The sequence below is a fragment of the Thalia democratica genome, chromosome 9, assembly GCF_965202585.1.
Source record: "Thalia democratica chromosome 9, ktThaDemo2.hap1.1, whole genome shotgun sequence".
In the NCBI taxonomy this organism is placed as follows: domain Eukaryota; kingdom Metazoa; phylum Chordata; class Thaliacea; order Salpida; family Salpidae; genus Thalia; species Thalia democratica.
The window spans coordinates 22352615-22366381 of NC_139173.1; positions in this window are offsets into that span (position 1 = coordinate 22352615).

Genomic DNA, 13767 nt, shown 5'->3' on the forward strand with positions numbered 1-13767 from the left:
CTGAAATAAAAGCAAGTTTTTTTGCATATAAGTATACATTTCTGTAGATTTACAGAAACGTACCATGGCTGGTATAAACTATAAAAATTGTTTTTACAAATTTTGTAAATGTAAATGCCTTGCTCCTTGAGAGCTAGTACAAGTAAATTTATTCAATCTTCTACTACATTAGATAAAACTAATAAATACTTTTTAGAGAAAAAAAAATGATATAAACAAACTTTTCATGGATATTTTTCTAATAATTTTGAAAATTTTGATAAAAATATATCTCCTTCTCATTTTTTAAGTGCTTTATTTCAAATTTTTAAACCATACAAACAATTTCTTAAAGTTGTAAAACCTGTTTCCTACAGTTTTTTAAATTATTAGATATTTATCTGAAAAGGCTTTAAATGGATTTCTCAAAAACTAAAGAAAAAAATAGATTAAAAAATATTCTAATTTTACCTTTTATTTCCATTAGGGGATTCTTACACTACTTTGTTTACTTATATTTTGAAACTCCTTTGAACAAATAACTGGTAGCTAAGTTTTTACTACAAAAGCTATTTTAACTTTTTTTTTAAGTTAATTACCTTCCATATGGCTTTAAAACATTATTTACTAAGTAATATGTTACCTTTTTTTATTGATTCCTTTACATGTTAAAAAATAAGAAAATATTATAAAGTTATAAAGTATTTTAAATGATATAAACAAAAGAACTCATAAAACACTAAATAATAGATAACTTTAAAACAACTAATTTTTTATGATAAGAATTTTAAGCTCTATACAAATAAAAAATTCTATAACTGGTGAGCCCTTTTTAAGAATCTTGGTATTATATTAAATAATAAAAAAAACCTTGTGTACTATCTTCTGAAATTTATTAACTTTAGAACTGTAATGTTTTGTTTTTTAATTAACAAGCTTAATATTAGTACATGTTATTACACAATGTATAAATCTATATTAAACAATTTTATATATAGATTAAAATTAGTCAAGTGTTAGAATAAAAAACCTAGAAAAATTCAAAGTTTTTCATGACTTTTTTTTATTTTTTCATTTGTTTTGGTGTTTGTAAAAATTAAACTATCTAGCAAGATCAGTTGTTGTTGGAACCCTTTAAGTAAAACTATTATATTAACAATAATAATACAAAACAAGATGTAAATAGTCACAACTATGGTCAATGGGTAATGTGGAAAAAGACCCTTCAGTCATCAAGCTGCAAACCATTAGCTATATTTTTGTAATATAATGATATTTAAAAAACAGTCATTAGTTTTACAGTAAATTTTATCAACTAACTATTTGGAATCTTCATTAATAAGCAAAAAGTGACAGTTTTCTAAGTTGTTTACTTACAATAAAATTCTATATTAATAAAACATAATAATAATAACTAGATTAAAATCTTTTTTGGCCCTTTCTATAATAATTGAGTACTTAAGAGGTATCTAAAAAAACTCAAATTTATCTATTCAAGATTTTTTCATAAAACAATGTTTTACTTTGTTGATTAATCCTTATTTTCAACTAAATTCTTATTCATTAGAATTAAAAAAAAACTTCAACGGTTGTCAAAATTTTAGAAAAAATGACTAGCCTGCATTTTTAAGTGTTGTATAAAATTTATTTTGAACATCTAAACAGTATAACCATTTATTTTCAGTAACTAAACATTTATCACAAGTTTTTGTATAGGTTAAGAGATAAAAACACCATATGAGCAGAAAAAGAAACATGTTAGTATATATATTTATAAATTATGACCAAGATTAATAACTTGAACTTTTTATTAAGAGCTCATACAAAAAGTAAATAATAATAAGTTTATTTGTCAAGCATAAAAGAGTACTAATTTTTCAAAATTAATTTTTTTTTTTACATATACATTTTAAACAAGTTTTGAACATTTTCCAAATACTAAAACTGAAAACATTATAACTTATAACATACACAGGGATGCCAAAAGTTTTCTGTAAATTTCTTCTAGGTAAAAAAAAGGTTTTGTACCATTTTTGAATTAAATTAAACTAAAGTTAAAAAAACTGTCTTAAATAGTATGTCAACATTGAAAAGATACTTTAAAACTACTGTAAATCTGCTTTTAAATGAAAAAAATATAAAGATACAAAATTATCTTACTTTTATGGAAGATTTTTTGTATCTAATTCAAATTTTGTTATTTACATGTAAAAAAGTTTAAAAATCCAGATTTTTTAGTTATTTTTGTTCAAAAATAAGGGCTTTTCTAGGCTTTTTACAAAATTTCTCAAACTCCAAGTTTTACCTGTTTTTTGTTTGCCTAAATTTTCAAATTCTAGGTTTTTCCAGGATTCCAGATTTTTTTGGAAACCCACATATATTACACTTTTATGCTTACTGAAATAATTTCTTTTTTGTTTCTGTAAAATAAAAGGCTTACATATTTTTAAAACTTTCTTAAACTCTCTTCAATATTATTTCTTCAATAATATTGCATTCTTAAGGTAAATATGAATTGGGAGAATAATAATATCTATGTTTTACAACTTTATTCGAAATGTTTAGTATCTTAGCTATAAAAGTTGCTTTTTATACCTTTTTAAGATTCAAACTAATTTTTGATGTATAGCCACTTAAAGTCAGAGACTATAACATCAGAGAAAAAAAAATAATAAAGTTAATAAATAAAACTCATTGAAAATCTATCATCTCCTATGCTTTATGGCAAAAATACTCTAAGCTTTCAAAAATATTCTTAAGTAACTTGAAAAATATGTTCTATTTTTTATTAAAAAGTTTGAATTCTATGATTAAAATGATTGAAAAAGAACTGTTTATTTTGAAAATAATTTAGTGAAATACTTGAAAATTGAGGGGTCCAACATGTTTTTTTACTAAAAATGACACTGGATCTTATATGAAAGCTTGAAATACAAACTACACACCAGTTTTTATAGAATAAAAATAATCTTATTTAAATTTTGAGATGATGTAATTTTTATATAAAGTTTCCGATACAGAAATGTGAACCCAAATTTTTTGAGGTTTATTTTCTTGGAAATTTAAAAAAACACTTGATTCTATCTTCTTCTTAATTTTTTGAGCTAGAGACCTAAAACTTGCAGGAAACGTTCTTTTTTTAGTTTAAAAGACTTTAAAAGTTGCAATTTTTAAAATATTAAAATATTAAAAAAAAAAAGTTTTTGATAAAAAAATTAAAACTAGGTGGTTTTTTTAATAAAAATTTTATTTTTCAAAATAAAAAAAATAAAAAAATTAATCATTTTAAAACTTTATAATTGACTTTTGATGAAAATTTGAAGAAAATTGCTTAAAATATGAAGGAGAAGATAGATTTATATTGAAATGATCTTTTTTCGTGTTTTCAGTTTGCACCTTCCATTGGGAACCTATTAAGGTCATGGGCTTTGATTGCTCATATCTCAAAAAGTACTTTGAACTTTTTCAAGTGGTTAAAAATTTCTGATAGCTAAACTTCTATAAAATAAAATCAACTTGTAAAAATAAAGGTGGACCCTACTCTCCCCTTTCCTATGGCCTTAAATATCTTTATAAGCCATAAGGCATATTTTCATAACTTGAGATAATCAATTTAGCAATTGTGAGGCCAAACAAAATACAGAACTGTACTAATCCAATTTTTTAATTGTTCTATGGATCAATATAAAATTATAAAGAGACTTTATAAAGCCTATATAGTTATGAAATCTTGTATATGTACTGTTTAAGGCCTATAAATCTTTATATCTGAATGATCAAAAGTTCTTTCAACGTATAACTTGACCATAGTTGCTAGTCCACACTATTTGATTGACTCATGGTTGCCACTGATCAAGCTGAGAAAAATTTCCTGACTTTTCCTGACTTTTTACCAAAATTTTCCTGACTTTTTTAAATAAAACTCTTAAATTAAACTTATTCTAAAATACATAGTATAACACTTTAAACTATATTAAGCTTTCAATATAATTCTAATACAGGTTAAAAACAACAGTTTTTTGCTGAATTCTATCATCAAACTTCCAGTAAATCACTTAAACCATCTGTGTATGATTGATGTTTGTAATAAGCAGCTCTATCAGCATAATACTTGTATTATTACCTTAAAAACACAGCTTTTCTGAAAAAAGACACAATTTTTTAGCATTTCCTAGCATAAATGTATCTAGATAAACAAACAACATATAAGGAACTTTTACAATTAAAACCTTGAATTAATAACAAACTTTCACAACTAAAATCTTAAAACAATAACAAATTTTTACAGTTAAAACATTAATACAATAAAGAACTTAATCAAATACTGTTTTTTTAAATGTATGTACTAAAATTTATTTTCTCTGTTTTTTATCAGCACTTCAACCTCTTCATCTGATGAAGATATGGTTTCCTTCATCTGAACTGCATTCCGCTTCATTTTTTTGGTAGTTAAAATCATTTGCCTCATTTTATTTAAATCGCTCTCATCTGCTGCCTCTACACTTGTTGAAGAGTCTTTTCTCTAAATCAAGCCACAACTTGTGGGCTTCATTTCTTTTCTTTTGGCACTCATTTATTTTTACCTTCATTTATAAAATATTTCCTCTTATCATTTAGTATAAAGTTTGTAACAAATAAATATACTCTTATTTACTTTAAAAACTTAAGTTACTCTACAAAAAATACAAATATTAAGTGAACTTAATCTTGGCATATGCCTCTCTTATAACTTATTTTATAAATTTAAACAATTTTGAAAAAATCTTAAAGGTAAAGTACACACATCAATTTGTTACATAAAATACTAAACTAACTGCTTAGTTATAAAGAACTCAATTATTTACTTAAACAAAAAACACTTTGATTTTAAAATTATGCTAGATAAACTTTTGTGTATATATCACAGTTTCACAGTGGAAGTGTCCTTGCTACAGATCATCAATACTAAAAAGCTTACAAAGTCTGCTTTTTCAAGTAGGGTACTTGTTCAAAATGTTAATAGAAATTTTTTGCAGTTTTGTAAAGGATATTTTACTAATTTATACCAGACAAAGGCATTGGAAATAAAATTAAATATTTGTGTAAATTTCTAGGAAAATTTTGGAATTGTTTTCTGACTTTAAAGGACTTTTAATTAATTTATACCAGTTGAAGGCTTTGGAAAACAAGGAATTTTGTAAATTTTAATTGACAAAATCTGACTTTTTTTAATTTTATCAAATTTCCTGACTTTTTTTCAAAACCCCCCATTTTTTCCTGACTTTTGTCATTTTTTTTAATTTTTCCTAACTTTTCCTGACCGAGTGGCAACCCTGTTGACTACATTTTCTTTGCTTTCATTTTAATATATCTACGTTAAATTGTATTCTGTTTGAACAATATGATTTTATTAATGAGAACTTATCCCTGAGAAGGTAGCATATGAACATACTTATGCAAAAGTCCCCAAGTTGATAAATACCAAAGTAATCTAAAACCGAAATAAAAGGGTTGAGCTTGTCTCACGGCAAACGAAAGTCCGGACTTGTTCTGCAGACTTTCGCCGATTTTGTTGATAAAACCGAAATAGGTAGAATGTCAAAAATTTGTATACATTTTTAGCATTGTCTAATATAAGTTGTCTAACTTATTGTTTAAGCACGATCTAAAGAAAATTAATCGAAAAGGTCAAATCCCATATCGTCATCAGATTCGGACTCGGATTCTTCTTTCTAGTATTTTCTAATATTTTCCTAGTGTTTACTCTTATTAAAAGTATGTTCTAAGTTAATTGAAAACATAATAAAAGGACTAAAAAGTATAACTTTGTTGTATAGGTTCAATACTTTATAATTAAATTGTTTTGGTGAGCTGCTATATTTTACATCACAAAGTTTGACAATATAGGAGCAAAAACTTGAGTAGAGTAAATCTAGCAATTGTAAAAACTATATTTTTCTAAACTAAGGTCAACTTAAGTGGCTCTCAAGAAGTTAAGGTCTAATAATTAAATTTAAAACAGCTAAAATAAATTAATTCTTAATATATTTTTGCTATTTTTTTTTTTAGTTCTAGTAAGTATGGTTTTAATTTTAGCGATAAGCAAGCAACAAAAGTTATTCAAGCAGAAAATTTTGAATTAAAACAAATAAGTCTATATAATTATTTTTTCCTTGCATTCTTGCAACACCAATTTGTGAGTATTGAACTATAAAACTAAAAACTATTGTAGTAACTATAATTTCGGACACATTTTTTATTGAGTGTTGCAGTTTGTTTTTAAAATATAATTTAACTTATTTTCAAAGGTCCGCACCAGAGTTGGTAAAATGATAAAAGTTGTCATGCAAAATGAGCACTAAAGAATAAAAACTTTTGTTTGTTTAATTTTAATAACTTCACCCTTGAGTGAATATGATACTATTTTTTACCAAGCCTGGTCCGCACTTCTAAAAACTTATTTTTTATATAAATTTTTTGACTTGTAACAAAACTACAGCCATGGAATTCGGTTTTGTTAAAAGTTTTGATCTCAGGGACTTAATCGTAATAAAAATATATGAGTTTATCGAAAAATCCTTTATTAGTTAATTTACGTTTTTTATAAAATAATTTTCTCGTATTGAAACAACTTTTTCATATATAATTTATAAAAATCTCTTTAGTTAAATAATTTTGCAAAACAATTTTAAAATGCAATTTTAGTTGTAACTAATGTTTTTACATATTTTTTAAATATAATTATATCAAAAAATAAATAATAAAATAAACTTTAAGCCAATTAAAAAAAAAATCAAAGCATAAGTTTAACATAAAAAAAAATCACTCAATTGTAGGTTTTTTTTTTGTTGTAAAGATAAAAAAATCCTTTCATGCAAAAGTGTCCTTTCATGCATATTGACTCTTCGTGCAAAAGTGTCTTCGTGCATATTTGACCCGTTGCCCTAACTTACACAAACAAACGTTTTTTTGTTATCAAAAAAGTTAATTACTCGATAATTATTTAACTAAATTTAAAAAATTCTATGTATTAAACTTATTTTAATCTATATCTCTAATTACTTTTAAAAGTATTAATAAAGAGAAAAAAATAACATAGTAGATATTAATCAGACCTACATACAAATTTTTAATCTTATTCAAATATGTATAACTTTTTTAGTTGTGGCCCTTTAAATCTTTTAAAAAATTTGAATAGTCGGAATTGGGAAAACTGTGTACCCCGTTAAACTGTATCCTATTGGTGTACGACTCGATAAATTAAAGGTTTCTTTTTTTGATAAGTTTTAAGTATTTTTTATATTTGCAAGTATATAACGATGGTATATAACGAACGCGTGGTATCTTTGCAAAGGACAAGTATTTAAAACATTAAATTTAAGCAATATTTGTTTCCGGACATTGTCAACAAAGTCGAGAAGTATTTCGTTATCAACGATAAATAATGAACTTTATTACAATACCATCAACAACAGCATCCGAGACATCCTACGACCGGTTTTGTCCTTATTAAGAGTCATCAGACTGGAATAGTCGCAAGAAAACGCTGTTAAGATCTAGTCAAGCAGAGTTAAGTGCATTTGCACTGAAGCGACCGTTTGTGGGTAAATTCTGAAAAAATTACGCAGCCAAAATGCTCACAGCCCAACTTCTAAGACATTGTAAGCTTATTATGAGATTTTAGTCTGCGCTCGTTTGATCTCAAACGTGTGCTTTTTTAAACCTTAAAAAATATTAAGATAATTATCTAATTTAAACATGATCACACAGAGACTTTATTAACAAATGAGTTTCAGCCGTTCAGTTGTTCAGGTTAAAACCGTGTTTCAATGAAAACATAACATATCAAACATTTCCGCAACTATAATCATGGTAAACTTTATTTTAGAATTATCTTAAAAACGACTCTTAAAATTTCTTTGTCGTAGGTTTAACTTACTTTTTAATTTTATAGCCAAACGTAAAAAAGTGAGAGTATTTTACTTTTTTTGAAAAAAAAACTTTTTATACTTCAAAATTAAAAAATAATCTTCAACAAGTAGAAATGATAATTTGTGAATTTAATACAGTTGGCGCATTTGGAGAGTGTTTAGAAAAATTTTAGCAAAGTATACCAAACAACACTACGCACACGCCAAATCGCAGGCCAACAATTGACAAAACAGCTATTACAAGTCTTACAAGAAAAAAAAGAATCCCTAGCAATTCACGCTTTAGGTACTTACTCCTGATCACTTTCTTTGCAATATATTGCGCCCATTCAGTAAACACGGTACTGGCGGGATTTGAACTCAGCAGACAACGCAGTAACCACTCGAACCATCCTGCTCAAGATGGCGAATTTGTAAGCTTATATAATTATGGTGTTCGCAATAACTCATTTGTTAAATATTTTACATTTTATATAAGTTTGTTTTTAAGGTTAAGGAATACTTGAAGAAAAAATGACCGATTTAAAAATTAGTAGTTTTATTTCAAACTTGACTTAAATTTATTATTGTTTTCACGTCAACCAAGAAGTAGTTAAACTACTTAACATCAGTAATTAAATTGATGAATTAATATTGATCATCGATATTTTGTAAAAACCTTGAATAAAATAAAAAACCCGGGTGAAAATTTTCAAAAACTAATGGCCAAATTAAAGGTCTTTAAAAGATCAAATTAAAAATTTAAACTTATCTCTTTTTTCGGATAATTAAAGATAATCAACTTGGAAATTTCAATTTTGGTGCATATATTTATAATAGTTGAGTTTGTGTTTGGTAATTTTATTTATGAAAGATTCTTTGTTAAATATTTTTTCAAGTAATTTTCGCTGGTTTAAAAAACTTTGACAAAATAGTATCTGTATACAATTGAACAAAGATAACCATTTAGTTAAAATTGTATTATCATTATTCTACTAAAACTATAAAACGAAGTATTTTTTATGTTACTATCAAAATTACTAATAAACGTTTGCAAGTTGAAATAACAAAAATGTTTGCTTACCTAAAAACTTCATAAAAGTTTATCTAAAAGTAACACTTTTCTTGTCATGTTGTTACAATAATTGTCGTAACTTCCATTTATTGAGTGACTAAAATTTTTTAATTAGCAGTATTTTGTTATATTAAAGTTTCAGTTTTTACTCTATCACTATAACATAAACATAATAAGCCGTTATTTTAGCCATTTTAAACTTTTTCTTTTTTATATAATTTTTTCTATTGAAAGTAAGAAAATTTAAATTATAACAAAATTTAATAACTTTAAATGTTATTTAAATTGTTTTTAAACACATATTAATACAACTTTTACTTTAAAATAAATACTTCTTTATAGTTTTAAAGTCATAAATTTTCATAATAATATGGTTACAATTGTTAAATTGTTTATTTTCTGCTTTAATTTACTGTTGAAGTGTTTTAGATAGTATAAAACCATTGCTATGGTACTTTACAACGCTAAAACACTTTTAGTTAACTTTAAAGTAGGGATGAAGTACTTTTCTAGCAAACGGGTCAGATTTGTTAGAAGAAATATTTTGCGTGACATAAAAGTAAAAATAAAAAAACTTCGCAGGCCCTGTAGGTCCAAAAATTAGACTAATAAGCAAAAAGAAACTTTTAAAATCACAATCATAAATAGTTGACTATTACGTTAATGATAAACTAAGGATCAAATCAAAAACAAGAAAAATGTTTTAAAAAATATAAACTCTTTTTGTTTTGAACAATTTTCTTTAAACTAAAATGAGCATTGTGTGCAAGAGACTTCTGATCGATCAAATCTAGCCCGCGGGTCGTAGGTCTAACATCTACTCTAAACACGAGTGTGAAGTTAGCTTAAATAATTTTTTTTTAAATGTCCAAACTTTAGATCCTATTATTTTCCTTATCTTAATAGCTAAATAAAAAAATTTTATTTTATTTTAGAAAGCGGTCTTTTGTCTTTAATATACAAAAAAGATCCATTCGATTGGGGCTTGACTTTAAGTGTGGGGCCCCTTAGAAAAAAAGAGTTTTTTTATCAATTTTTACTCAGCTCGAATTAAAAAAAAAATTAAAAACAAATTTTTTTTTTTTTTAATATTCATGTTTATTAGCAAATAAATTTTATATAATACTTTTTTTTTTCAACTGTTAATATTTTGTACTACTTAGCCTTATTCTAGAATTCCTAATTCCGGAATAATGCCGAACAGTACGAAATATGAGTTTTGTTATCGATTTTTACTTAGCTCGAATTAAAAACAAAAAAAATAATTTTAATTAAATTATTCTTTTTTTAGTTTTATGTGAATAATGTTAAACATTTTTTTTTCAGTTGTTAATATTTTCTTTTATATGGTCTTTTTTCGGAATTAGGAAATATAGAATAAGGCTAAATAGTACAAAACATTTTTTTTTTAATTCGAGCTAAGTTAAAATTGATAAAAAAACTAATTTTTCCTAGGGGTCCCACACTATTAGTGAAGAGCCCCAATCGAATGAATTTTTTTTGTATATTAAAGACAAAGGACCGCTCTCTAAAATTAAAAAAACGTTTTTATTTAGCTAATAAGACAAGGAAAATAATTGGATCTAAAGTTTGGACATTTTTTTAAATTCTTGAAAAACGTTACCAAGCTCACTTCACACTCGTACTCTAAACTGTAACCAAAAAAGTAAAAACTGTTAATCATTTGTCAAAAAATTACTTCTAACACGGAGCTTTGTATTATCTATACTTATAATGCTATTTTGCTAAATTGCTAAGAGGTTACACATTACCTGTTAGCCATTTTACCGTGGTATTTTTCTTAGGTGGAGCAGAAAATTAAAAAATCCTCTATTTTAAAACGTTTTTTTTTGTTAGATAAAGACTTTTCCTAAAACTATTACACTAAATTGCTAATGTAACCTAGAAAATATTGTTAAAAAACAAATAATTTCTTTTATAAGTGTTTATTGAAAAAAATAGTATTTCAAAAGAATTAAATATCATAATATTTAAAATCAGAATACCTAAATGTTAAGATGTGTGAATACTAATTGATACTGTGTGGCCCAACTTAGACTTAAGTTCTAACTTAAATACTACTTAACTCTCAGTATGTGAATGAAAATCAATAACATTATAACTTAACCAATTACTCAAACAGTTATCCTAAATAATAATCAATTAGAATGAACAAAAAAAGTACACTTATAATCTAACTATCACTAAAAATACTATTGAGTATATTAATTACTAAGAATAAATAAATACAGTACATTTATAACTTAAGTAAAAGAATATACTCAAGTTTAAAGAGAAAAAATAAATACTTACAGTTGCTTTAGAATCAACAGAGTTTCTTCTTAGTACAAAAACTCAACTTTAAGTAAAGACATTTTTATGTCACAGCATTGTTTTAAATTAAGGCTAATTTTTTTATTAAAACATGTGAAAGTTTTAATTATAACAATTCTTATTTAATATATATCTATTTTTTTCTGTAATAGTAAAGTAGCAGTTTAAAGTAATTTATTTAAGATTTTTTTCCAGCTCTAAAGTTTCACATATAAGTGTAATTCAGTTAATATTATTGACTTTTTGATAACAATAATCATTATAGTTCTGTTAATGTACGCATATAAATTAAACGTTTTTAAATTTAATTGTTTGTAAAACTTAAGTTTAAGTTTTTTATCTGTTTTTATAAAACATTTGACTTATGACAAACTTTTTTCTTTTATTTTTTATTTTATTCGAAGTGATTTGTTTGTCAAAAACTCTAAAAGATAATAATGTGAGTACATAAAATTAATTAATACGTTATAGATACTAATTCTTTTCTTACAAAATTTTAAGGTGGTGCGATTGCGGCAGTGCACCACCTCACGCGACCCCCTTGTTACACAGCATAACTTCTGTAAGTATTTATAAACAACAACTATATCATAATGATTCATATCAAGTTATTTTATGTTAATCACTTTTGTAACTGAAAATGCCATGTACATTATAGTAATATTTAAAAAAAAACAACGCATTAATTTTTTAGATCATATCTTAAGACACTAAATGTTTAATTTTTAATCTTTAAAACTTATATCAGTTAAAAGATATACGTTTTTTACCTAAATTTGTGATGGTAAAGGTTTTCTTAACTTTTCCTTTTTTTAATATTAAATTGCAAAAAATAAAGATTAACGCAAAGAATAAAGTTGTCTGCTTTAAAACTAAACAAAAAATAATTTTATTAAACTTAACTTAAAAAGCTATTTTACTTAAAAGAAAAATTTCTTTTAAATCTAAATACTATTTTGAATGTACTGTACTATACTTTTAATTTTTTTTTTATAAAATCAAAGTTGAGTAAACTAAACTATACGATGTAAATACTCTTATTAAGTTTTGTTCAAATAAAGTAGTTTCAAAAAAAGTATTTAGTAAGTATATTTGAGAAGAAAACTTATAAAAGACACATTTCCTGACCACATTACTATCGCTGATAACAATTAAATTTGTATATTTATCTTTTTTTTTTTGTTTTAGTTGACAATTTTAGGTTTTTTTTTTATTATTGCAAACTTGTGATGTACAAATTACTGTTAATCGATAAATTAGTGTACTTAGCTTTTTATCCAGCTACAAGATTTAAAGTTGTTCAAAATTCTTACGAAGTAACAAACTAAATTTAATTTGAGAAACAATGATAATTGAAACTAAATCTGATTAACTATTTTTTGTTGTAAAAATGATAAGTTTAGTTTGAAAACGTTTTCGTAAAGCTTTATTATAACGACAAACATAGGTAATTGCTCGTTTAAAATTTTAAATACAGTTTTGCTGTGTAAAAGTTTCTAATTGATTATTTTAGATCCTTAGACTAAACTTTTTAAGCGCTTTTATATCGTTCAATAAACATAAATATTACGTCTGTATCATAGTTTAAGTTCTTTACTGAATTATTCTGTGATTTTGATATTTAGTCTAATGTATTATTTTCTGTAGTTGTAGCGTTTTTAAATTCTATAGTTTTTTATTGTTAAAACTGTTAAAATAACGATACAATAAAGTTAGAGTGATACTAAAATCATTTTGAATTGACTTGAAAAATATAACTTTTTAATATACAAAGACCGATTGGTAATTAAGCATCATTAGAGTTTAAGTTGTTGTTTTATTGTGTAAAACTAAATATTTGAACACAAATTTTGTACAATAAACTTTTTTTTAAATCTCAAAACTTTAAATAAACTGTCTTGTAGTTGTTTTTTTTTTTTATATCTTTTTTTAAAAACAAAAGCATTTTAAACTAACTTTTAGTTAATCAACTTTAACGTTTATTAAGTCTAAAAATGTGTTTAAAACTTAGTCTTTGAATTATTTTAAAACTCTCATACTCAACGGGTAATGTTTTATCATAAATTCCAATTTTTCATTTAAAGACACACTGTACACACGAGTCGATATTAAAAATCTAAAAGTACCTATAAGTTTTTGAAATTGATAATTTTTCAATGTTGCTCATTCAAATAAAAATAGTGTTGAAAATCGCAATTACGTACATGCTAATCACTACAAGCACACATGAAACTATAGAGTAAACCGCTAAAACTTTTACTTTGACTTTTAAACTTACTGGATTAAGTAAAATTCGATTATTATAGACATTACACTAAAAATTTCAATTAAAATCTAACACTAAATAAAAAATAATAAAATAGTAATTTTAAAATTTTATTACTCATGATAGAAAAAAGAATAATTATAAAATAAACAATAAATTATGTTGAAAGATCTTGTGTCATGCATAACAAGGGTATAAGGATAAATTCTCCGTAATTTTTTTTG